General features: G+C 38.0%; 1 non-coding gene across 1 annotated transcript; it reads right to left on the reverse strand.

The window, feature by feature from the left end:
- Positions 1-23,411: 23,411 nt before the first annotated feature.
- LOC111757528 (small nucleolar RNA SNORA2/SNORA34 family) lies at positions 23,412-23,547 on the reverse strand. The gene has a single exon (XR_002791855.1). It is a non-coding gene; the product is annotated as a small nucleolar RNA SNORA2/SNORA34 family (small nucleolar RNA).
- Positions 23,548-25,954: the final 2,407 nt, after the last annotated feature.

Here is a 25,954-nt window from a genome sequence, read left to right on the forward strand (position 1 = left end):
CCTAGAAGCCACTACACCAACTAAATCTTCAGTGATGGTCTGCTGCTTTTCCCATTCTGTGGTCCCACTTTTTGCTATCAGGCCCTGTTTTATAGGTCCAGCTGGCCTTAAACTCAGTAAAAATATGATTCATTTTGTAAGGAAACATCATCAAACAGTCTTCCAAAGTGGCCATGCTATTTTGCATTTCCATCAGGAACGAATGAGAGTTCCTTTTGCTCCATGTGCTTACCTACATTTGGTGTCATCAGTGTTCTGGGTCTTGTCAATTCTAGTAAGTGTGCTGTGATATCACACTGTTGTTTTTCTTGGCCAGTCATTTCCCTGATGATTTATATTTCAGAGCATCTTTTTTCTGTGCTTGTTGTAGTCAGGGGTTGTGAGGAGAACAATTAGAATCAAGACAAAGAATTTATACTATTATTTTATAATGGTCACCCACAATTAAACACAAGAAAGTGCAGGAAATCTGTCCACAACACTAAAGACCCAGAATATTCAACCAAGGGCCTGCATCCCAGATCAATGTCCTGCATGAGTCCAGATGAAAACCTAGAGCCCATAACAATGCCTCTCACAAGTCCAGTTGGAGGTCTAGAGCCCACGAGGATTCATGCCAGTCTGTTTTATGGATCTCCACTGGGAAGGCCCACAGGTACAGTGGTAGAAGCTGGAAAGTCTATGCTAGCAGGTTGAAGAAGCTGTGCTGGTAGGTTGAGAGTTCTACACTGGAGCTGAGAAGTCACACTCAAAACAAAGACCAGGGCTGTCCTGAAAAGTACCACAGCCATCCTGAGCAACACAGAGGCCCTAGGCTCCTCTGATGATAAGCACAGTCGAGTACATGCTAGGAAGCCAGCATAATGAGTTCATCCTGGAGATTAAATGGCACACATCTCCCCCTCAGGAACCAGGAAGTGATGCTCAATGTAAGGACCAGAGCTCCTCCAGGAGAACCAACAGCTCAAACAGCAACACTAAGTGAAACCCACAATACCTCAGCGCCTCCCTTCTCCTTCTCCATCTCTCTATTTTATGCTGGCAACTTTCCTCAGGTGGAGCATCTATGCTCAGCACCATGGTGATTTAATTCTGCTGGCATTAAGTTGACCACCAGTTTTTAATCTATAATAGTGCTTATGTGCTTTTCAATATCTCTTTGGTGACTGTTAAGATCTTTGGTCCATTTTGTAATTAAATTGTTTTCCTATTGTTGGGTCTTAAAAGTTCTTTGTATGTTTTTAATAATAGTCCTTTATCAGATATAATATATATATATATATATATATGTATATATATATATATATTTTTTTAATCGGTACCAGGGATCAAACTCACGACCCCCTGCTTGCAAGGCAGGTGCTTATGCCGCTGAGCTAAATCCCCAGCCCCCGTCAGATATATTTTTAGCAAACTTTTTCTCCTAGTCTGTGGCTTGTCTCTTCACATAGCTTTTTAATTATTTTGAGTTCTGTAAATTTTAAGAGTCACTTTTATTTTTAATTGGCACAGTAACTGTACATATTTATGGGGTGTAATCTGACATTTCAGTAGGGGTATATAATGTGTCATGATCAGATCAGGGCCCATGGAATATCTGTCATCCTTTCTTTGTGCTGGGTGCCTTCAAATTCTTCTATTTTGAAAAGTTCGATTGTCTGCCATAGTTATCCTACTGTCATGTAGTTGCTTAGAAGTTATTCTTCCTGTCCACCTATAAACTACCCTCTCTCCATAGCCCCAAGTCCTACACTCATCCTCCACCCCCAGGCTCTGGTAACTGTTATTCTATTCTTCATTACCTTGAGAACAACTTTTTAGCTTCCACAATTAGTTAGAGCATACAGCATTTGTCTTTCTGTGCCTGGCTTATTTTACCTAATGTCATGTCCTCCAGATCCACTCATGTTGCTGTAAATGATAGAATTTTATTCTTTTTATTACTGGATAATGTTCCATCTTACATATAATTTTTTTTCTCCATTCACCTACTAATTGAATCTGGGTTGAGTCGCACCTTGACTGCTGTGAATAATGTCAAGCAGTGGGGTTTCTGGGTAATACTGAGAGAAGGACCCAGTGCCCTACAAGAGACATTTTAGTTCCCTTCTTTCTTCTCTCTTTGGCAGTCAGAGCCACATCACATGCCCATGGCTATTCCAGGAGATGTTTGTCTTGGCTGTGGCAAGCTTTAGTCCTGAGTCCAGGCTTTCTGGAAGACTCTGTTCTTCAGCAGATGCTAAAGTTACCCCGAATCCAGTTTAAGTGGAGCTCTGCCCCTACCCACAACTAGGAAGAAATGCTGTGGTTAGCCAGTGGGACGTTCTGCAGGAATGAGCCAGTCTTACTATCTGTGTACACAAACTTTCCTGTGTACTTATCATTTCAGTCCAGGACAGCTCCCCTTTACGTTGCAGCAATAAGACTCAAATAAAGCCCCTCTGGATGGATTTTATCTTGCTTAGTTCTCTCCAGTAGAGCATCCTGAACTGGTCCTTCCAAGAGCTGGTAACACTAAAGGTAGGAAGTGCTGAAAGAGGCCGTCAGTGGGGGCTGGTATTGTAGAGGGCACTCAGCACACAGAAAGCTAGGAGAGTGACGGAGGGCAAAGAGCTGCAGCAGCCACCACCTCCAGTGGGGAGTGAAGCTCCAGAGCTGCCAGTAGCTGCTGGCTCTGACGGCCATGACAGCCTCAAGAGGACCACTAACACTGCAAGCTGAGAACCAATAGCATGCAAAGCTCAGAGACGTTAACACAGTGGGAGCTGGATCTTGCCTATTTCTGCTTTCTGTCCAAACTGAGCAAAAGAATGCTCAGCCATTGGTGACATCTCCATTTCCAGGTCTTTCAGGAACTTCCATAACTGTTTTTTAATGAGAGCTGGGCTAATTTATATTCTCACTCTTCTTTAACTTCTTACCTGCATCTCTTACTTTTTATCTCCTCTGCAAGTCATTCTGTGATGAAAAGATACCTTATTAGGGTTTTGATTTGCATATCCTTGATGATTAGTGAAACTGAACTTTTTTTCATGTATTTCTTGGCCATATTTTTTCAGAAATATCTTTATCCTTCATACTTTTTGCTGATAATTTGTTTGAATTCCTTACGTATTATGGAAATTAATCCCTTTTCAGATGAATAGTTTTCACTGCTTTTGAGTTTGAATCAGTCCCAACTGTCAATATTTACTTTATTTGCTTGTGCTTTTGGAGTCATAGCAGAAACATCTGTTCTCATACCAATGCCCTAAAGCATTCCCCCTGTATTTTTTCCTGGTAGTTTCATAATGTCCAGTCTTACATTTAAGTTTTTGATTTATTTGGAGTTGATTTTGTACAGGTTGAAGGGTAAGGGTCTAGTTCCTTCTCCTGCACATGGATGATCATCAGATTGACTTACCAGAGGCATTTGCCCCACAATAAATGAGATCATAAAGATGCTTTCTCTAGAAGGAGAAATTTGAATTTGCATTTTAAATTTTAAAATGTGATCAAGCAAATATTGCTATTGGTATGCAATGCTGATCACTTGGAAAAGGTGGGGGTAAATCAGTTTGCTTATGAAGGATATTCTGTAAGCCAAGGGAGAGAAGACTCTGCTCATATCTGAGGTCCACTGACATTAGAGAATTCTTTTGGGATGAATTAAATTAGCTCTTAGCCAGGCAATCTGGCAAGGGAAGACATAAAGCATTTAAAATACAATTAGTTGAGAAACTATACCTTCCCGTGAATTAAGCACCACCTGCTGATTGGAAAGAGCCCCTGCCAGAAGAGTAACTACATCTTCCTGTGAGCCAGCTAGCGTGTGGGCTGAAAAACCAATAGAGCCCTGAGTTCTGAGAACTCAGAGTGAGATGATAGTAACTGAGGTGAAAGGAACAGCTCAATGCTTGTATTGTTTGCTTGACTCTGCAGGCCTGGACCTGGTGGTCTGGGCCCCTACTTGGAGGATGGCAGTATGCACTGTAGCAGCTGTGGGGGATTTCCTCCTGTCTTGGTTTTGAAATCCAATGTTTTGTTCCATCTTACTGTTATGTTATATTCCTGCATCTGTTAACCTGAGCAACTATTTTGAAGACAACAATGTGCAGTATTGTTCTCACTGGGTTTTTTTGTTCTGATTTATTGTTTTATTTTATTCAGTGATTATGTTTTGATTGGTTTTATTGTTTTGTTTGATTTTGCTATGTCTGATGGTATGGACAACTATTGTGAAGACAGCAATAATATATTATAGTAGCCATTGTTGATTTCCTATTGTCCTGTTTTGAAGTTCTTTATACCACTTTCACTGCTGTGTTTTGATTGGCTTTGTTCGGGTTTGTTCCCTTTAAAATAAAAATATAAATAAAAATAAAAACAGAAGGAAAATTTTTAAAATTTTAATTGGGGGGAAGGGAATCTAAATTGGGGATCTATTACCACACAGGATTTGACAAATGCCAAGACCTCAGGGCCCAGCCTCCAGGGAAGGCTGGAAACAATGACAAGTCATAAGAATGTAGACATGTTGTACCTACATGTGTATGACACTGTCAAACTCTGAGAGTATGGCACTCAGGGAATATCCTTTTTAAATAAACCCTTCTTCTACATTTAAAACTATTATTAGTAATTATAAAGAAATTAAACAAATATATATTGCATATAAACTAAAATTTGGGCTTACTGAAGAAAAGATGGTACCCAGTCACAGGCCCTACATCCTTACTGTTTAAATTTTTAAAAAAATTAAAGAGTTCACATGATATAGCAGGAATAAAAGTAACAAGTTCATTTAAACATTTTTATAACCAAAACTGATTATGATAAGATCATAATTTTAATTTATTTTGAAAAATGCAGTACCACAGAAATCTGAGGCATGAATTGCTCTGAAGCAAACTGAAACGATTCCAGACTTTTAGGAACTTATTCACTGCAAGAGTGAATTAGCCTGCATAATAGTTCTCTGAATAAAAGGCCTTATAGTGTACAGTGTTTATTAAGGGATAACTAAGAACTATGTGGTCACTTGAAGCATATGTAGCACTTAAGTGAATAATAACCATAGCATCTATTTAAAACAGTGGTTCTCAAACTTTAGTGCATATCAAAATCAACCAGAGAGCTGCTTAAACAAATTTCTGGGTACACCCCCATCCCACCAAGTTTCTGACTTAAGTCTGGAGTGGGGCCCAGGAATCCGCCTTTCGATCAAGTTCTTGGTTGAAGTCGATGCTGCTGTTCCAAGACTACAATTTGAGAACCACTGCTTTGTAGAACTCGTGCCAACAAAAGGCTCTCAGGAAAGTACAGTTTTATCACTGACATCATTTAGACTCACCAGCTCAGGGTGAAAGTGTGACAGTCTGCCTTCTGCTTTCTCATCACTTGTATCACTATTTCAGATTCTCTGCAGGCCCACCCTCAAAAACCTTCCTTGGCAGTGCCACTGGTGTAGAATAAAGTAAGCTTTACCTTCAAAGGGGTGTTACGGAAGCTTTATCTCGTGATGAGGTCAGCAAGAGAATTTCATCTGCTGGCAATAGGTGTTACCTCTTGAACTGCAGGACTGATATATAACAACCATTCTATGCAGCATCAAGAAGTCATGACACTATAGAAAGGATGGTTCTTTTTTTCTACTTATTGTTTGTATTTCATCACTGCCATCAGTTTGACTGTGTCTTCTTGCATAATATATGTGTAGTCAGGGCCTGCAATGGACTAGATTTAGTACAAGACACATGATTTATAGGAATGTTTTATAATATTCACCCAAAAAGTCAAATGCAGAGAAGTGCAAGAGATCTGTCCATGTGTGAGAGATCCAAAGAATTCAGCTGAGGACCTGGATCCCATGGCACTGTCCTTCATGAGCACATCTGAAGATCTAGAGCCCATAACAATGTTTTGCAAGTCTGATTCATGGGTCTGCACTGGAAAGGCCCAAAGGTCAATGGTGGAAGCTAGAAAGTCGGTGCCAGCAGAATTAAGGATCTATAGCAACAGGCTGAGTGATATGCATTGGATCCAGGAAGCAATGATCAAGGACCAGAGTGCTTCTAAAGAGAAAAGCAGCCATCCTCAGTGACAGCAAAGACCTGAGCTCGTCAATGATGAGAATAGCTGAGTCTATATCAGGAAAACCAGCATGACAAGCTTTTCCAGCAACAGCATGCCATCCTCTCCTCCAGTTCTCCTTTTATTCTATTGGCAATAATCCTCAGGTGGGTCTTACACACCCAAAAGCATGCTGACTGAGGTCAGCTAGATGTCACAAATTGACCAGTAATTAATCCACCCAATAAATGTAAAAGTTCCAGAGGAATATTGTACTGATGATAATGGAGTGATTAATTAGGAAAAAAGACAAAATGAAGATGAAGTGGCAGTGTTCTTTTTTGGGGGTTTTAGAAAAAAAATATTCAAGATATCTAGAGCACATTTTCCCACATCCAACAGACCACACTGCATACCACTTTGTGTCTGACAAAGTGCATAATACCTACTGACCATTTGAAAATAATGAACTGATCTATGCCACGGTTTAGCTATCTGAGTGCACTGAGCAACATGTAGAGATTTAAGCTTTAATAGATTTGCTGACTCAGAATTTTTGCAACGAGGAGCCTGAGAATCTGTATTAAACCAGTCTCTCCACCTATGAGGAACAAACCATTATGCACTGCAAACATGTGCTAACAAAAAGGTAGAAATGGAAAAAATAGTCCCTTAAGCTGATTTTAAAGATCAGCTATGTTTGAAGACCAGTGGCACCTAATAGAAAATGTGACAAGAATTCATTCTAACCCACTAGGAAACTAGAAGGGATCCTGTGCCCTACCATCCTGGTCAGCATTCCCAAATTCAGTGTCTTTCATTTGATTCTCTTAGAGCAGACCCCTAAACCTAAATTGAAAGCTGAGATACACCTGACATCGTTGCTGTGTACCAAGCCTCTGCTTAAGAATGTTTCTGGGTTCCTGTTGCTATCTCTGGCAGTCTCGCCAGCACATCCTAAATTAAATCAAATAGCTGCTTCTCCTAGCAGGAAAATGGAACGATTCCAGCTAAGAATCAATCCAGCAACAAACAACTTAATTTATGATGGTACAAAAAGCCTCATCTATGGAATATGCTTAATTAAGGACTCCAGTGGAGACTGAGGTGTGCTAAGATGAATGTGCTCCTCTCCTTTCTCTGCCCACTGTGCGCACACCCACCTTTTCTTCATAGACTCTCACAGCCAGAATACTCAGTAAGAAATTATTTGGTCTATTAGGTGGGCATTTAGAGCTTTTGAATGAAGAGCAGAGCCTGAAACTGCAATAATCTTAGCAGACAAGGGTGCTCCAACAGCCCTTGCTTAGGAGAAAGGGGAGCTTAGGAAGAGACAGAGCTCTTCCTGAAGACCACCATGATGCCCTCTGTGTTCCGCTGTTTCTCCACTGTGAAGGGGTACAGTAGTAGGAGCCTGTCCCCTGTCCACACCCCATCCCTCAGCTCTCCAGAGTCAGTGAGGGTTAGCTTTAGCTGCCAGTAACACAGACTCTCACATACTAGGGACTAAATAACAAAGCCATGTATTCTTCTTCAACAAAAGCACAGTCCAGAGGCAAGTGATCCAAGGCTGTTGATGAGACATCTGTTGACCACGGTGGTCCTTTCTACCCTACTGCTTTATCATTGTCAAAATGTAAGTTCACAGGTTAGGGAAGAGCATATGTCTCCTTTTAAGGACTCCAGATTGGCCAGAACTAAACTACATCCATTTGTCAAAGAAACTTGGAAAATATAGTGAGTACTGAAGGTGGTCATAGGATTAGCTGAAACCTGGGGTTCCATAAGGGATAACTGGAGAATGGATAATGGGGAACAAACCCATCTTTGAGCCTACCTCCTTATCAGCAAACATTGTGGCTAGTTATTTGGTGTAGCCTTTATAAGATATTTTATATAAATATATATGTATATGCATGCACACATACACATCTCTATCCTAAAAAAATAGAAACATACAAATTATACTTGATTTTTTTTCATAAAGTGTATCTGGAAGATTGTTACATGTCTGTCAATATAGATTTATCATCTTTAATGGCTGCAAAGTTTCCCACTAAAGTGATAATCACAACCTTACTAATGACATTTAATTGTTTTTGGTGTTTTGTACTATATAAATGACTCATACTAAAGCTGCTCATTTAATTTTGCAAATAAATCTGTAGGATATATTTCTAGAAGGTATGAGTAGGTTTAAATTTTGATAGCTATGTGTTCCATCAAAGTGTTCCATATTATACCTCCTCTTAAAAACACGTGATAATGCCTATTTCCTAACATTTTAGCTTCATGGTGTGCTATAAATATTTTTTTCATTTGCCTGGAAGGTGAAACATATGACATTTTACTTGCAATTATCATGTTCTCAATCATTTTAAAATCCCTTTGCATTTTTTCTATGAACTCTGCTTATGTTATTTATCATTTTTCTACTGAAATGTACATTTTCTTAGTGATTTCTCTTTGAATATGAAGAAAATTACCTCTTCTGGTACATGTACTGCAAAGCATTTTTCCCTAGTTTTGTCTCTTGATCTTTAAGGTATTTTGCACACTAAAATATGTTATTTAGGTGTCTCAAATATGTAAGCTGGCTCAGCTTTTTAAAATCTTGCAAAATTTGTTTCTTGCATAGAAAGGGCTTACCTATTCTAATATTATAAAAGAAGTTTTCCAAATTTTCTTCTAATACATTTTTACTTTCATTTTAGGCTTATTTTCTATGTGGAATTTGTTCTGTTATTAAACCTAAGGGAAGCATCCAGTTTTACTTTTTGCCAGATGGTTAATCAGCTATATAACCATTATTTAGTGAAGAGTTCATCTTTTCTTTTTAATTTTTAATTTTTTATTAACACATTTGCAGTTCATAATATTTACATTCCTGTGGGAAGCTGGCACATGTACACAACACGTTTTAATTCATTTTTCATCTTTTCTTCTTTGAATTAAAATACCACTTTTATCATGTTTTAACTTGCCATTTGTATCTCAGGCTATTTCTGAACTCTTCATTCTGCTCTATTGATCTGTCCTTTCAAGTACAATTGCCAAATCGTGTTAATTACTCATACTTTCATATATAACATAATGTTTCCTTACTTTTATTATTAATCAGATTTTTATTTTATTCATCAGGATTATTTACATTCCAAGCTATTTTGGCTTGCTTAATTTTTCAATAAAATTCAGGATCTGCTTGTTTAGTGCTAAATTAACAATGAATAATTTGATAGCAAGTAATATGCTTATCATGTTGAATCTTTGATCTCAGGTAATACTGGAAAGTTTTCTTCATACATATTTTGTGTTTTTTATGTATTTATTTTTAAAGGGAATAAAACAACAGTAAAATGAAATGTAACAGTGAGAAGACAGTAGGAAATCCCCAAAAGTTACTAGGGCTGGGGATTTAGTTCAGCAGCATAAGTGCCTGCCTTGCAAGCGTGTGCTTATTAGTTAGATCCCTGGTACTGATATTAAAAAAAAAAAAAAAAAGTTAGTATATTGCATGTTGTTGTCCTCTAAATAGTTGCTCAGACTACCAGTTTTAGGCTGACTCATAGGTGGGGGCTTAGCTTCCTTCCTGGTTCTCCCCAGCTCGTGCTCCTGCTGGTTCACAAGTGGGAGGAGCATAGCTACCTTCCTGGTTCCCCCTGGCCGAGGCTCCAGCTGGCTCAAAGGCAGGGGCATTACTTCCATTCTGGTTCTCCCCATTCCACGCACTGGCTGGCTCACAGACAGGGGGTTAGCTTCTTCCTGGCGTTCCCTGGTCCATGCTCTGGGTGGCTTACCAGCAGGTGCTTAGCTGCCTTTCTGGTTTCCCCTGATCCATGCCCTGGCTGGCTACATTTTGTTTTTTTACTATTGAGTTTATCTCAGTCATATTTTTTGTTGTTGGTATAATTGGTTGTTTCTCCATGGAGGAAAAATTTTGTTGATTTTTCTTATAGTTTGCAACAGCTTTTCAATGCATTTTCCTACGTTTTCCAGATATACAAATCACATCTACTTCAAATAATAATTGTTCAGACACTGCTTTTCTAATTTTTATTCCTCTTATTTCATTCTAATTTATACTGATAATATTTTCAGAACAAAATAAGAGGAAAAAATCATCTTCCAAATATATTGTGTCTTGGAAACCAAATATAAAAAAGCGATGCATATAAAAGTAATGCTGTTTTAGTTGACGTGAGGAACTCCTGACATTCACCACACACACCTATTTCCTTGCCTCTACACTGAGTCAATGTGAGAACATCTATGATTAATGGAAAACAGTTTAAAAGTCACTCACTGATCTTGCCTAATAACTTTGCTGATGAGGAATCAGATCTAAAGACAGTAAAGATTTGCCCAAAGTAAAAAGAGAAAAAAAGTTAATCTTTTTAAGACAAAAATACTTCAGGCTTCTGGGAAGATGGCAAAACAGTAAGCAGCAGAGTAAACAGCCTCTCTGAGAGAAGCAGTCCAGATGCTGGAATATAGCATCACGGGGAAGACAAAGACGAAGGAAGTGGATCCACCGGACCCAGGAAGAATCTGAAGTGAGTATTGAAGTTCACAGAAAGAGTAAAAAGAAAAACTTACATGAAGAAAAGACTGGTGGTGCTCTCAGCCAGAGCCAGACCCACTGTGCCAGAAGAGCTGTTGGAACCTGGGGACACATGGTCACAGTGACAGTGGTGATTCCGGAGGCCTCTGCAGAGAGATACAGCAGTGGAGGGGAGGGAGCAGTGGGCATGGAGCTCTGCACCGGCTGGTGGAGAGTGCAGGGGACTCAGTCTTCCCACAGGAGGGGTGACTGGCCTGGAGCCATTTTTGGAGTTGGGCTGGATAAGCCCAGAACCAGAACTGCTGCTGGCTTCCCCCAGCTGGTCCATCCTCTGTCTAAGCCACTCCCCAGTGCACATTCCAGCAGCCATCAAGGAGATTCTCTGCCAGTAACCAGCTTGGCCTGGAGCCAGTGGCCAGCCCTGCCCCCACATGCACCCCAGTGGTTGTTGGGGAGTCAGCACCAGCTGGATAAAGCAGCAGACAGACCTGCACCAGCACACCCAATAGCCACAATCAGATATCTAGCGAGCGTTGGCTAAAAGAACCAAACAGTCTTGCTTCAGGAAAATTGCAGCCAAAGCAGAGTGTGCCTGGGACCCCACTACAGGAAAATGTCAAGACAAAGAAACAAAAGGTAGACTCGGGCCTGCAACCCAAACAGAACAAGTCCAGGAGATGTAAACACAGAAGAGATCAGGAAACACACACCTGAAATTTCTAAAGTGATGGCATCTGAAGTAAACAAACAATAACTCTCAGGTAAAAAAAACAAAAACACTAAAAAATTGCTAAGCACCTCTATAGAAGACACAGATTAAAAAAATAGAGCACAGGAAAATGAGGGAAACCTAACCTTGAATGAGCAATATAAAAAAGATTTAGAATACATGAAACAGATTCAAAGAGATATCCAGGAAGTTGAAAACTTCATTGTAGCTAGCAAAACTGCTCGAAAGAAACTAAAGATGGACTTTCAGATCTTGAAGACAAGATTGTAGCTAGTGATTGTGAAAGGAAAGATCTCTTAAAAATAACAAGGAACCAGGAAGTAACAATTCAACAGCTGCAAGATAACCAAAAGAAACACAATTTAAGATACTATGTGAAAGTGAAAAAGCAACAGATGACATTAAAAGTCTATTTACAGAAATAATATCAGAAATCTTACTAAGCAGGGGAAAAAGTGACATTCAAATAAGTGAGGCGTATAGAACTCCAGCTAGCCATAACCAAAATAAAACCATACCCAGACTTTCAGAGCCCAGAAATTCAGCACAAAAACACAACAGCACAAGAACAGATTAGAGAAAAGAAATAAATCACCTATAAACAAACCCCATCAGAATCATGACAGACTTTAGCACAAACCATCAAGTCAAGAAGAGTTTGAAGTGTTTCAAAACCAGAAAGAAAAAACTTCCAACCCAAACTGAAGTATCCTGCAAAACTATCTTTCAAAATTAATGGAGAAACAAGATATTCCCATGAGAAACAAGATATTCCCAGGAACGGTGGCAGAAGGAGGAATGGAATGGAGGGGAAAAGTAGACAGCCAATGGCAGGAAGATAGCATGACAGAGACAAGCCAGTGCGTGTTGGCCATAACCATAAATGTAAATGGCCTCAATTCACCAATCAAAAGAAACACAGGCAGAGTGGATCAGGAGACAAGATCCACCAATATGCTTTATACAAGGAACACATTTGACTCAAAAGGAGGTGTACAGATTGAAAGTCAAACGGGAACAATGCTCTATGTGACAGGGAATCATAAACAAGTGGGGATAGCTTGCTCATCAGAGTAGACAAAAAAAATACGGTGTTTTTATACAATGGAAAGCTACTAGTTATAAAGAAAGATAGCCTCGAAGCTCTTTTAGGTAAATGGATATAACTTGAGATCATGCTCATGGGTGAAATGGTTCAGTCACATGAATGAACATTGTGTTTGTTTCCCAAGTACAAAAACTGAAAGAGTTAGTGAGATCCAAAATGCACAATAGATATTGTGAAAGTGAAAGGGGAGGAAATGTCTAAAAAGGGAAGGCAGTGATCATTGTTAATCTATTGTTCCGTTTTGAAACACTGTTTTTTTCATTGTTCTGTTTAGATTGTTTTTATTCTGTTTTGGTTTGTCTAATTTTATTATATTTTATGGCATGGACAGCTATTTCAAAGATAACAAAATATGCTATGGTAGCCATTATCGATTTCCTGTTATCCTGTTTTGAATCTCTGTATTGCTTTGTTTTGATTGATTTTATTCTATTGTTTTGTTTGACTGTATCATGTATGATGGTAGAGGCAACTACTTTGAAGATAATGCATTATGATAGCCACTGCTGTTTTGCGTTTATCTTGTTTTGAAGTCCTGTACTGCTTACATTGTTTTGTTTTTATTGGTTTTATTCTGTACTATTTTGTTTGATTTTATTATGCCTGATGGTATGGACAGTTATTTTGAATATAACAAGAGGTATTATGGTAGCCATTATTGATTTCTTTTTATCTTGTTTTGAAGTCATGTACCATGTTCATTGCTTTGTTTTGACTAACTCGATTCTGTTTTATTTCATTTGGTGCTTCATTATGTGAAATGAGTACTTCATTATGTGAAAAAAAAAAGTATTTTCTCTATAATTATTTTCACTTACTCGTTAATTTGCTTAATAACAAAATGCTAACATAATATTATCTATAAGCCTACAGTCCAGGGCAGAGGTGAAGAGACCAAAGTTTATTGGCCTAACTTTTGCCTACTCTGTTTTTATAGGACATGTGAGCTAAAAAGAGTAAAAAGAAAAAACAAAAACTAAAACAGAGTTAAAATGAAGAAAAAGAGAAACGAGTCCAAAAGAGTTCCTCTTTATTTTCAAATGAGAAGTTTCTGTCCAAGGTTTGCAGCCCTGGATCCACCAGATATGGGGGAGGGCTGTGACTCACTCCTGAGACCTATTTTGCTTCCCTATTTACGTTTTCATGTGTGAATGCTGAATCCTGCCCTGCCTTTCCTGCTGGGTGTCACTCATCAGTGGTGCCTCCGTAGGGCTGTGTACCTCCAGCTGCTCCCAGTTTTTGTACCTGTCTGCCCAAGTCATGGCTTTCTCTGTGTGTCTGTGAGGTGCCACCCCCTGCTCCAGAGGTCCCTGCATTCATATATCCTAGGCCAGGGGTGGTGAACCTATGGCACATGCACTGCAGTGGGCACACAGAGCCCTCTCTTTCAACACATGAGCCAAGTTGCTTCAGCACTGCCCCAGCGAAAGAGCCAAGTGTCAGATAACAGGGCATACAGAGGCCATGTGCACGCTCAGAAAGGAGCAGTGGTACCAGGCTATGACAGCACAAACCATGGCTCATTAGCATGACTTGTCTGAGCTTTTGCATGGCTGATGAGTACACTGCCAAAGAAATATCTGCATGTATTTATTTGTATCTGTAGATATCAGCTATATCTCTATTGATATCTATATATCTATGGCAGTATCAGTATCAATACAGATGATATAGGTATATAGATATATTTGTATAAAAAATTGAAATTTAATATCTAAGACTTAACAAAGATGTTCTAATTAAGAGACAGAGATGCTCTTAGTCGCCCTGGAATATTTGAATCTACATCACATTTAGTTGTCTGTGAAGAATTTATGAAAACAAGAGCAAAGAGACATATATAATATACATATTTGCACAAATGTATATTTATATATGTATATATTTCTGTATATATATTAATTTTTATATATCTGTGCATATTTATATGTATGTATACATATATATATTTTGGGGGGCTTGGACTGGCTATAATTTTAGCAGAAGCCCCCACAAGGTAGGAAACACACTCAGATGCCTTTTCTGAGCAAGCTAAAAGCTGGTGGCCAGTGGAACTTTTCCCCCTTGTGCTAGTGGTCAGCAAATTCAAGAGGAGTCCCAGCCAGAAGTCACTGCTGCAGACTGTTGACTCAGAGACTATCCAGTTCTTTACTGTTAATAAATAATGTTAGCTATTTTCGTATTGCTTCATTTTTTTTAAAAAAATTGTGCTTTTGTAGACTCCAAGTCTTGAATGTCAAAAAAATAAAAATAACCGAAAATGAACAGCAGAAGACCATCCCCAGAGGCCTGGACAGGCCTTTGAAATGGCTGAACATGATGGAAGTTACACATTCTGTGTAGTGAAAGGGCTGTGCACGCACATCAAGTGTTGGACGGCACTTTGACACTACCCGCAAAAGCGTTGCCAAAGTTGGTGAAACTAAAAGTTTCTCTTCAAGGGAAGTGATGAAATATCAAGTTTCTCAAACATCTTTCAAATGTATCATCTGACAGTTCTGTTTTCACATTTCACTGTGCATAGCAAAACAAGGTAACCACTTCTGTGATGGGGATTTTACCAAAATGACCATGTTGTCTGGGAATAATTTCCTTTTTCATGGTTTCCCAGAAAAGCATAAAATTATGCAATGTATCTCTGAGATGCCACTTAGCAGATCGAGTCCTGCACATGGCAAGTAATGATAGTCAGCAGAGCACCAGTGCTTTACAAAAGGCAGCCTGGGATGTGAGGACAATCTGGCTGCATCATCTGTCACCCCACTTATTGCCAGGACTGAGTCGGCTGATCTGGTTTACTAGGCAGGTGTCCACTTCCTCCCTCAGTGCTCCATATGCATCCCTCCCCAAAAGCAGATGATCTTCTCCAATACAGGAGGACCATTGGCTCAGCCACAGGTATACAAGTAGCTGCACTTCCCTGCTAGAACCTTCAAATAGCTCTCAAAGATAGCTTGTTATTCATGTGCTCAGATGAAAGCACAGATATGAATAATCAGGCAAGGTAAGCAGTAATTTTGCATTATGCTGTTGATGACATCATGAGAGAAGAGCTGGTGAAACTATTGTCTTTGGCTGGAAGAATACAAGCAATCAATATCTACAATGCTGTGATGGATGCTTTTTTGTCACAAGACAAAACACCAGAAAAAGTGGTTCTAATTACGAGTGATGAGGCACCTTGCATGATGGAGGCAACATCTGGTTTCATGCAGTTCTTTGTTAAAGAAGCAAAACATCCACTCATTCAGCTTCACTATATTACTCACCAAGAGGCTCTTTGTGCCAGGGAAAGCAAAAATTATACAATAACCTCAAAGATGTCCAAATATGGAGAGTTATGTCATGGCTCATGCTCTTAATTTTTGAGTTTCAAGCACTTCTTGATGAGATTAAGGCACAGTACTTACGCACAATAATGCTTTACTTATGCACAATGATGTCATAGAACAGAAGACAACTCCTGGAAAGATCTGTAGCCTACTTGGATGAAATCAGGTTGTTTATGAATGAAAAAAGACAAGAATATCTATGGCTCATTAATATAACCTGGCTTAACTTCCTCATTTTTATTTTATTTTATTGTTTGTTTTTAAAGATTTTACACTACATTTCAATGAACTGAACAAAAAATTAAAAGGTGCAAGAAAAACTGCAGAAAGGATATTTTGTGATATCAAACATTTGAGAGCAGGCCTTTGAAACAGACCTTGAAAATAGGCAGCTGAAATATTTTCCAAATCTGAAAGTGCATTTAGAAAATTCTACATTTGCAGATAACCCTGCAGACATCATGAAACCTACAAGGAATTTTCTAGCATTCTAACAGCTGCAAAAGAGTTTTAGTAACAGAATTTTACAGTTCCATAAGATGGAGGCAATCCTGTTTTCTTCTCCAGATAATGCTAAGTTTGAAGAACTTGATCTTTCCTAGTTATGTTGGTTAGATTTTGGAAATCTGGAAATGTAGCTATTGGAATTTCAAGAAAGCTCTATCTGGAAAAATAAATTCTATGGTCTGTACACAGCACTTGAAAAGAGAGGGAAGATAGTATGAACAGATGACAAAGGACAGAACAGTTGTTAGTGCTGAAAATGAAATCTGACAGGTATGCAATTCTCTCCAAATCTAAGTGTATGAAATCACTTGGGATTGCTTTTCTTACTTTGTTTGGATTCTCTTATACTTGTGAGTTGTTGTTTCCAACTTTGAATTATATTACATTTGATACAAGAAACAAATGGATGGCCTGACTGTTGCTGTGTTGCTTCCAAACTAATGAAGTATGAGTCAAGGTTTGACAAATTACTAAGTACACATACATCCAGAAAGATCACATTAATTGTACAAAAGCGTGCCAAATACACACTCTTACCTTCCAATTACTGAGTATTGAAAGCTCTGTTTTAGTTCTTTGTAAACTAAAATCTTAACATTCAGATTTAATGGCAATGTTGGCACTTCGTGATAAATAAGTGGGTTTGGGACTGCAGCTGGGTAACTTGGTCTCTGAAAGGTTCGCCATCACTGCCCTAGGCTAGGGCAATTGTCCACACTGATCACATTGGCAGACAGAGAAAGTGACCAGTGCACTGAACTGTGTGCTGTCTATAGGCAGCAGGTTGGAAGTAGCTGTCAAGCCGTCTGCTTGACTTAGTGTAAACACTTTCAGATCAGCCCCCACCCCACCCCTGACCCCCCAAAATACACAACTAGCCCAGCTTCTCATGCAGAGGGCAGGATTCCCATGGTCTTTCCAGCCTAAGCTTAAACTTCTTAGGGGGCCCATGTCTAGCCTGAGCCCTCTCTGCAATTGTCTCTTGTGGCCATCTGCCACCCAGTCACTGGGGTAGCATGATCCCCAAAACTGTTGCTCTGTAGCTTATTATTAACCACTTAACAGTTCACACTAGGCCTCACGTGGGCAGCACACCTGGTTACACACTGAGCATCACGAGCTCCACTGGAGTAGGTATCTTTTCAGTCAATTTCTGCTTGCAGGAGATACACTCACAGGTCTACTTGTTTTGTATCAGCTTTTTTTGCATACTTTTTGCCTTTGATATTTCTTTCTAGTGAAATCTAATAAATTCTAGTTATCTTTTTACTAATTTGTGTTTGTTTGTGAAAAATAACCTGTAATTTTGTGCTACAACCTATAAAAATCCTTATAATAAAGATCCGTCCATTTTATTTCATCTTTCAAAGGATCAACTCTTTAATTCACTGGTTCCTTGTACTGTTTTCTTAGTTTGCATTTATTTCTGCTCTGATCTTATAATTTCCTTCCTTGTTCAAGATTTGGGCTTGACTCGCTTTCCTTTTGCTAGAAGAGGTTCAACATTAGTTTATTTGAGCTCACTGTTTTCCTCATGTGGGTATTCACTGCTATAAATTTCCTTCATAGAAGTGCTTTGGGTCCTGTAGGTTCTGCTAGGTTGTGTTAGCATTATCATTTAATTGTAGAAACTAATTTCTTCTTTAATTTCATCTGTGGCCCATTAGATGCTCAGGAAGGTGTTATTTAATTTCCATGTGTTTATGAAGTTCTTGTGGTTTCTTTTGCCATTGATTTCCAATTTCATTGCATTATGGTCTGATGATATGCATGGCATAATTCAATTCCTTTGCATTTACTTAATCATGTTCTCTGAGCCAGTATGTGACCTGTTGGGAAGAATGTCCCATGCTGCCCTGGATTTCTTCTCCAAATGTTAGCCTGCCATGTGGAAGGAACTACTTTCAGAAAAAAGCTCCATGTTGTTTCTGCAGTTTACAGTAGCTGTGTGTTTTCTTGGGGCTAGCATCGCAGGCCTGGCCCCCCATTTCCCCCTGCAGCTGCTGACCCTTTCTGGGCTTATCCTTTGATAGCAGAGACAAGTCTCCTTCCGTGGAAGGCAGAGTCAGCTTTCCAGGCTGTTTCACCTTTTTTTCTGTATTATGCTGTTTCTCCAGTTTCTCTGCATTTTCTAGTTTTCCTCTGAAGAGCTATTTTTTTTTTTTTTTAACTTCTTCATTCAGTTGTTTTTCAGGCATCTCCATTCCAGGCCCCGAGAGTCTATATTTATTTTGCTGTCAGTCTTTACTCTGCTATTTTTAATCTCATTAGTCTTTTTCATAAGTATTTCTGGAAATTGTTTCTATATTCTGAATATAAGTGTATAAATACTTCCTCCAAATTTAAACTCATTTTCCCTCTTTCGTTTACAAAAGTCCTTACATTTATTGTAGTCAAATTTATTATTTTTATCTTTTACTATCAGTACTGTTTCTTGCTTACAAAATCATTGTGCTGTCCTCTTAAAGATATTTTCTCTATTTTCTTCCAATCATTTTGAAGTTCTGGCTTCATATGTACATCTGTATTGATATTTATCATGTGAGGAAAAAATCAAATTTCAATTCAATCACCTATTACAGCAGGAATGTTTGCCAAGAACTACTTTCTCAACTGATTTGTAATGTGGTATCTTCCATATATTAGCATCAACATTTCTGTTTTTCTTTATACCAAAGTTAACGATCTTACTTAGCACACTTTTCAGAGAATCTTGGTATCCACTTGGTCAGTCTTGTCGCTCAGTTCTTTTTGAATCAAGTTGTGAGACAAAACCATCTTGGCAAGGATTATCATCTTGGCAATATAAACACATTCCTTCATCTATTAGATTGAATGATGGCTCCAAAAGAAATGTCAATATTCTTCCCCCTGGAAACTATGAATATAATCTTACCTTAACAATCTCATAATGATATAGTCCTGGCATAGCCTTAATATAGCAAAATGTCATAAGTGACACAAGAGAAAGATATATGGTTACAGAGGAGACAAGCTGTGTGAAGACAGAGACAGAGATTAGAGTTCCACAACCACCCAGAGTCACCAGAAGCTGGAGGAAGCAAGGACGGATTCTCCCCTAGCATCTTCAGAAGGAATGTGGTCCTGTCAATATCCTGATTTTGTACCTCTAGCATCCAAAACTGTGAGAAAATAGTTTGAAAGCCAGGCGTGGTGATGCACACCTGTAAGCCCAGCACTCAGGAGGCTGTGGCAGAAGGATTATTGCAAGTTTGAGAACAATCTGGGCAATAAAGTGAGCTCAAGGCCTGCCTGACCCACATAGAGAGACTTTGACGAAAGAAAGAAAGAAAGAAAGAAAGAAAGAAAGAAAGAAAGAAAGAAAGAAAAAGAAAGAAAGAAAGAAAGAAAGAAAGAAAGAAAGAAAGAAAGAAAGAAAGAAAAGAAAAGAAACTTTAATAATTTGTTTTGGTAGCCCTAGGAAACTCATATATTTTCCATAAAGTTTTATAACTTCTTATTAATGATCTCATATTATTTTTATATTTATTTCCAAATCCTTTCTATTGCTATCATAAATAGCATCTTTTAAAATTTATTTTGTTAGTGGTTTATTGGTGATATTCAGGAAAGCTATTAGTATTTTGACATGGATCTTTTACCAGAAAGTCTGACAAAATTTTTATTTTAATAAACATGTGATAATATCTTATTAAAACCTTGTATGCAAGCAAGAAAAAAAATGTGCTTTGAAGTTCAATTAAAATATTTATTCCTGGTAGAAAAGTTTATAGGAAAATAAAACAGATATTCACTGTTAGACTAGATATATACCCCAAAACTCATCTCATTAAAGGTCATTTGACCCTTGATTGGCAGCTGATGATACACAATTGACGCAGAATAAGTTTCCATTACATCAAAATTACTGTAAACTTCCAGGAAGATCTGTTAGAAATCCTAGTTCTTAGGGCTGGGGATTTAGCTCAGCAGCATAAGCACCTGCCTTGCAAGCAGGCAGTCGTAAGTTCGATCCCCAGTACCGATAAAAAGGAAAAAGACCAAAAAAAAAAAAAACGAAAACTATATAGAAATCCTAGTTCTTCCCGGAAGGAGGGTATGAATTATAGCCTATAAAAGGATTTTCTCCCCAAACATTATTTCTTTTATACTGAGATCATTGCTTCACCAACAGATCTTCCAACTTTAACTCCTGGTCATTTCCAATTCATTCCCCAATCTTCAACCCTTTAAAAAACACTGTTGCCCAGCTAATCTGGTTACCAGTACTCACTAGCAAAGCCTCCTTGAAGTCAAAATCCCTGAACGGCCGGTTATCCTGCAGAATGTGGTACCTCAGTCTTAAGTCTCACCTCTCGTCACTCTTGTCTTTGTACCCTAGATTATGGCCCCAGTAGGTTTCTCTCAGCTTTAGAGAATAATATTCCTTTGCCTTGTCAAATACAGGTATCCTCCATATCCATGGTCACAGCAGACACCAAATCCAAGGATGTTTAAGTCCTTTATAGAAACTGAAGTATTCTTTTCATACCTACACACATTCTCTCACATACTTTAAACCATCTCTAGATTACTCATAACATCTACTACAAGACAAATGGTATGTAAATAATTGTACTGTATTGTCTGTGGGACAGAGTAATGATGAAAAAGTCTATACATATTCACTACAGATGCAATTTATTAAAACTATTTTCTATGCATTGCTGATTGAATGCCAAATGTGGAACCCATGGATGTTAAAGACTGACTGTACTTCTGTAAGTTATTTCCTCTACTCAGAATCCTTTTTCCCCATTTCTCCCCTAAGTCCTATCTTTTACTGCTCAGTTAAAAGTCGCTTCTGCAGTATCCCTCAACATAAGTTAGAATACCATTTTCTTGTTTCTTTTAATCCCAAAATCTTTCCTATCAGTACTCATGGATTTTTCCCTACTAATTTTAAATTTTTTATTTTTAAATTCATATTCACTGGGGAATTCATTTCCTGTTGTTGCACAGTTCTGAGATTTAACAAGTGTATAGTCATGTTGCCACTACCACACACAAGACTACTCACCCCCAAATTTCTTCATACTATCTTTTTTGCAATCAATCTCTACTTTCACTTGCAACCCATGATAACCACTATAGTATTTCCTTTTCCAAATTGTAATTTAAATGATATCAAAGAATATGCAAACCTCTACATATGACTTCTGGGATTCACTGCAATGCCGTTATAATACGCTGTGTTAGCTTGAGAAGCCTAGAAGCTTAACTAAGTAACTCAGCAGCTCTCCATGCTGGTGTACAAAGTATATGCCCTTCACTCTTGAGAAGGTCAGAGGTTTAACTAAGTGACTCAGCAGGAGGCCAAGGTCTTAACCTTATAAACATCCTCAGCATGTGCAAGAGGAAGGTGTGGCAATGGGGTAAGTGCTACATCCACCGAGTGGCATAGCCTGCTTACAGTGTGAGGGAGAAAAGGGGCTTGTGCTCCCTCTTTTGCTCTTGCTGCTTTTGCTGTCTTCTGCTGCAGTGAACTGTTACCCCTGGGCCATGCCACCTTGATTATGGACTCAAAACCTTCACAAACTGTGAGCTAAATAAACTCCCCCTCCCTTAATTTGGGGTGTTGAGTATTTTGTCTCAGGAATGACAGAAAAGTAACTAAAACAGTAGGTGTTCCATACCCAGAATATGATGAGCCAGTTTAGTTGAGCATTTCTTACATAAATTAACACAATCAGTTACCATCTCACTGTACATTGTCCTAAATACTTGGGCAGTTTGTTTTCCTAACACTGAGTTTTGAGGGTTTTTATGTTTTCTAAACACATATTCTTTATCAGACATATGATTTTCAAATATTTTCTTCTTGTGTATAGCTAATAATTCTTGTAACTGTCTTTTGGAGAAAAAGGGTTTTTAGTTTAGATGAAATCTAATTTATCTGGTTTTACGCCATGTTGGAACTTAGGACTCTGGGAAGCCAAGCCAGCACCTCCCCTCCCTGGTAAGTGGAGGCAGGGTGGCAGACTGCAGCCAATCCAGGGGGAGAACTAGCAGTGTCTCCTGAAATCCACTCCATGTTGGAACTGAGGATGCAGTGAAAACAAATGACCTTCTGCCTCCCTGCTTAGCAATAGTGAACCTACTGCTACATGGCCTAGAGTCAAATATCCCACTTCCCCTATCCTCCTTCTCCTCCCCCTCCCCGTCCACTAGCAACAGCAAGTGGGAACCAGAAATCTGAGCATCTCCTGGGAGGTTGACCATAGCAAATAAGGAGGACTTCCTTCTACCATTTCTTTGAAGGCAAATATTTTTATTACTGTTAGGCTCTTTTCTGATTAGTGGTACTGCTCTATTCAATATTCTGTTTTGATAAGTTCTATAGTGTTCTACATTTCATCTCATTTTGATATACGGGATTGAAAGAACAACTATTATAAAGATAACAAAATATACTATGATACCTATTACTGTTATCCCGGTAAACTGCTGTGAAGTTCTGTACCAATTTCACTGTACGATCTTAGTTGGCTTTATTCTGACTTATTCTGTTGTATACTTTCAAAATAAAAAAAAAAATAATTTATCTGGTTTTTTTGTTTTCTTTTGCTTATTGTTTACTTTTTCTTTTATGGACATGCTTTCCTTTTCATTTTTTATTTTATTTTAAATAGGATGAAATTAAACACAACAAAAGAGAACAAAATAGGACATAAGAAAGCAATGTAAGAGATAAAAATTTCAAAACTAGATGACCTGAGATCTTCACTGTCAATCATATTGTCTCTTGTTTTCTTCCAAATAGTTGTCCATGTCTTCACATACAGAGAATTCATACAAAACAACATAGTATAAAACTGATCCAAACAGAATGAAGAAAGTGTTTTAGGTCTTCAAAACCAGACAATAGGGAAGTCACTAATGGCTATGGCAGAGTCTCTCATTCTCTTAAAATAGTTGTCCATACTTTCGTGTATATTGAAGCTCAACAAAACAAAACAGGCAAGGAGGAGGGATTGCTTGGTTTCCCAGTTCTCCAGGTCCCAGCATGGTGAGGGTCCCAGTAAAGGCTGGTGGCTCCCATTCTGGGCTGCTGCAACCCGCCACACTCACAGCTGTTCACGGTGTGGGGTGGGGGCTGCTTCAAGCTGTTTCTAATGAATTGACCATTTCACTGCCCAAGTTCTGAAATGGCCAACGGACCATAGAAAAACTTCTCTTTAGGCTCCTGCTTGAAACCAGCAGCATCAGGAAACTGCCGACCTTGATTCAGGGCCAGAATGTGGACACGCTTTGTGTGTCACAGAAGTTTTTGACTCACAACCACAAAAATTTTTCCTTTTTTCTTCTGGGAAATTATACAATACTTTTGCATTTTACATTTATCTCTGAGTAATTTTTAGGGTTTTTTTAAAGTATGAAGTATAGGTTAATGTGTTTTTAGTTTTGAAAAATGTAATTGTTTGAAAAATGTAATTGAAAAATGTAATTGTTTTAGCACTATTTGTGAAGAAACTATGTTTTCTTGACCTTTGCCTGTTGGCCACATGCAATAGACATAAAAATCTATTTTTTTTCATTAGGGTCAAAGAATCTACTTTGTAAGACTTCTATTCTTTACACACTTTAAGGTCTACTTTAGAACGTACTACATGGTCTGCCTTAATGAATGTTCCAGGTTATACTGCAAAAAAATCTCCAAGGCTTTTATCCTTGTGGGTTTGCTGCCTATTTGTTCTACTGATCACTAAGAGGCTGGATCTGTTGGCAATTATTGTTCTAGAGATTGCTGTGGGTACTGCAGTACACACCTCTTTCTTCATCTGCTTGGAGCTAGTATTTTGCAACCTCAAATAAAACCAGGTGCCTTCTAGTCTAGTTGATTCCTTCACATTTGCCCCTTTATATTATAGTTGTCATTTGTATTACATTGCAACCACTGCTGGACAATGCTAACCTTTTTTGCTTTTAGCTATTACACACATTTGAAAGAATTTAAGGGGGGAAAGTCTACTGTATTTATCCAAATACATGCCACTTTTGTTGCTTATTTTTATTCTTGAAATTCCCAGACCTTCCTGCATGTCATTCCCTCCTGTCCAAAGAACTTGGAACTTACTTTATTATTTCTTTTAGAGTCCATTTGATGGTGACAAATTCTGTTCATCTTCCTTCACATGAAATATTATTTTGCCTACATTTGTGAAGGATATTTATTTTGTTGTATGTAGAATTCAGGGCTGATAATTCTTTTTCTCTCAGTAATTTACATTGCTTCACTCTCTTCTTAATTTTTATGCCCATTTTCCTATTCTAACACTGAGTTTTACAAGTTTTTATATTTTCTAGTTACAAGTTCCCTATCAGACATATGATTTCCAAATACTTTCTCCTGATCTATAGCTTATTGTTTCATCCTGATAAGAAATCCACCGTCATTGGAAACATTATTCTGAGCTTTTCTCTTTTCTTTTGTTTTTCTTTGGTTTTAGGAGTCTGTAAATTTTGTTAGCATTTTTAAGAGCCAAACTTTGACTCCACCCGCTCATTTCCACCTCTTTTTCTTTTATATTTAAATAGACTGTAGCTGTTTCTTCTTATTTTGTTTTTCCCTCTACTGGTTTGGAAGACACGTCCTCTTTTTTCTATTCTCTTAGTCATTAAATAAAAATAGATACTTAGCTTCACAGAATACAAAGTTATCCTGTAACTATCTCACATACAAATATAAAGATTTTGGAATGTTTTCACTAGATCTACCTTGTTGCTGCTTGTTATGCAGTCTACCTTAATTTTAGCTTCATACCATAACCACAGTTAGTATTCGTACCATGCATATATTTTTACACATCCCTACATGTTACCATAATCTTTTCTCACTGTTTTATCTTACACCTCAAGATATCTTGAAGTACATTTCTTCTTCTTCTTCCTCCTCCTCCTCCTTCTTCTTGAAGTACTTCTTTTCATAATTGTTTGAAGCAAGAGCCTTTTTTTGGTAAATTATATTTGTCTTTTATTGAAATGGCTTCATAATTTGTCTTTGTTCTTGGAAAAGCATTTTTCTGAATGTACATTTCAGGTTTCTGGCTGTAGCATCTCACACTTTGAAAGGCTCTGTTACATGTTTTCTGTTTTTCACACCCTTAAAGTAAGGTGTCAACAGCAGCACTGTCCTTCCTTTGTGATATCTTTTCTCTTTAGCTATTTTGAGAATCTTAATTCTGTAAGTTGAATTTGAATTATCTAAACTTCATCAAATTACCAACCATAAAGTCCTGGAAATTTTTATTTTAATCTTTTTTCAACTTTGTCACCCTTTCTTCCTCTATCCTTCATTTGTCACATTTTCCCAGATCTTACTATTTCTAAGCAGCTGTTACTTCTTTTTATCTACATACTGTTACTTATTTTTATTTTCCTTAATTTTTACTTCATTGAGTTTTCTGCTCTTTAGAACTTCCATTGTATTTTAAACTTTACTTATTTCTATATCCAGAAGGTAAATTCAATGAGATCAAATATTTTGTATCTTTTGCTCATTGCAATAAATGTAATTACTAGGAGAGTGTCACACAACAGATGCTCAATAAATATTTGTTGGCAAACAATATTCCTGGAAATTGTATTTGGTTTTTTTTCCAATCTATTTGTTCAGTGCAGTGTTCTCTTGTTTTTTGTTGGGC

Source organism: Cavia porcellus, unplaced genomic scaffold, assembly GCF_034190915.1.
Source record: "Cavia porcellus strain 051 isolate PalLab524CR breed Dunkin Hartley unplaced genomic scaffold, mCavPor4.1 scaffold_1, whole genome shotgun sequence".
Classification (NCBI taxonomy): domain Eukaryota; kingdom Metazoa; phylum Chordata; class Mammalia; order Rodentia; family Caviidae; genus Cavia; species Cavia porcellus.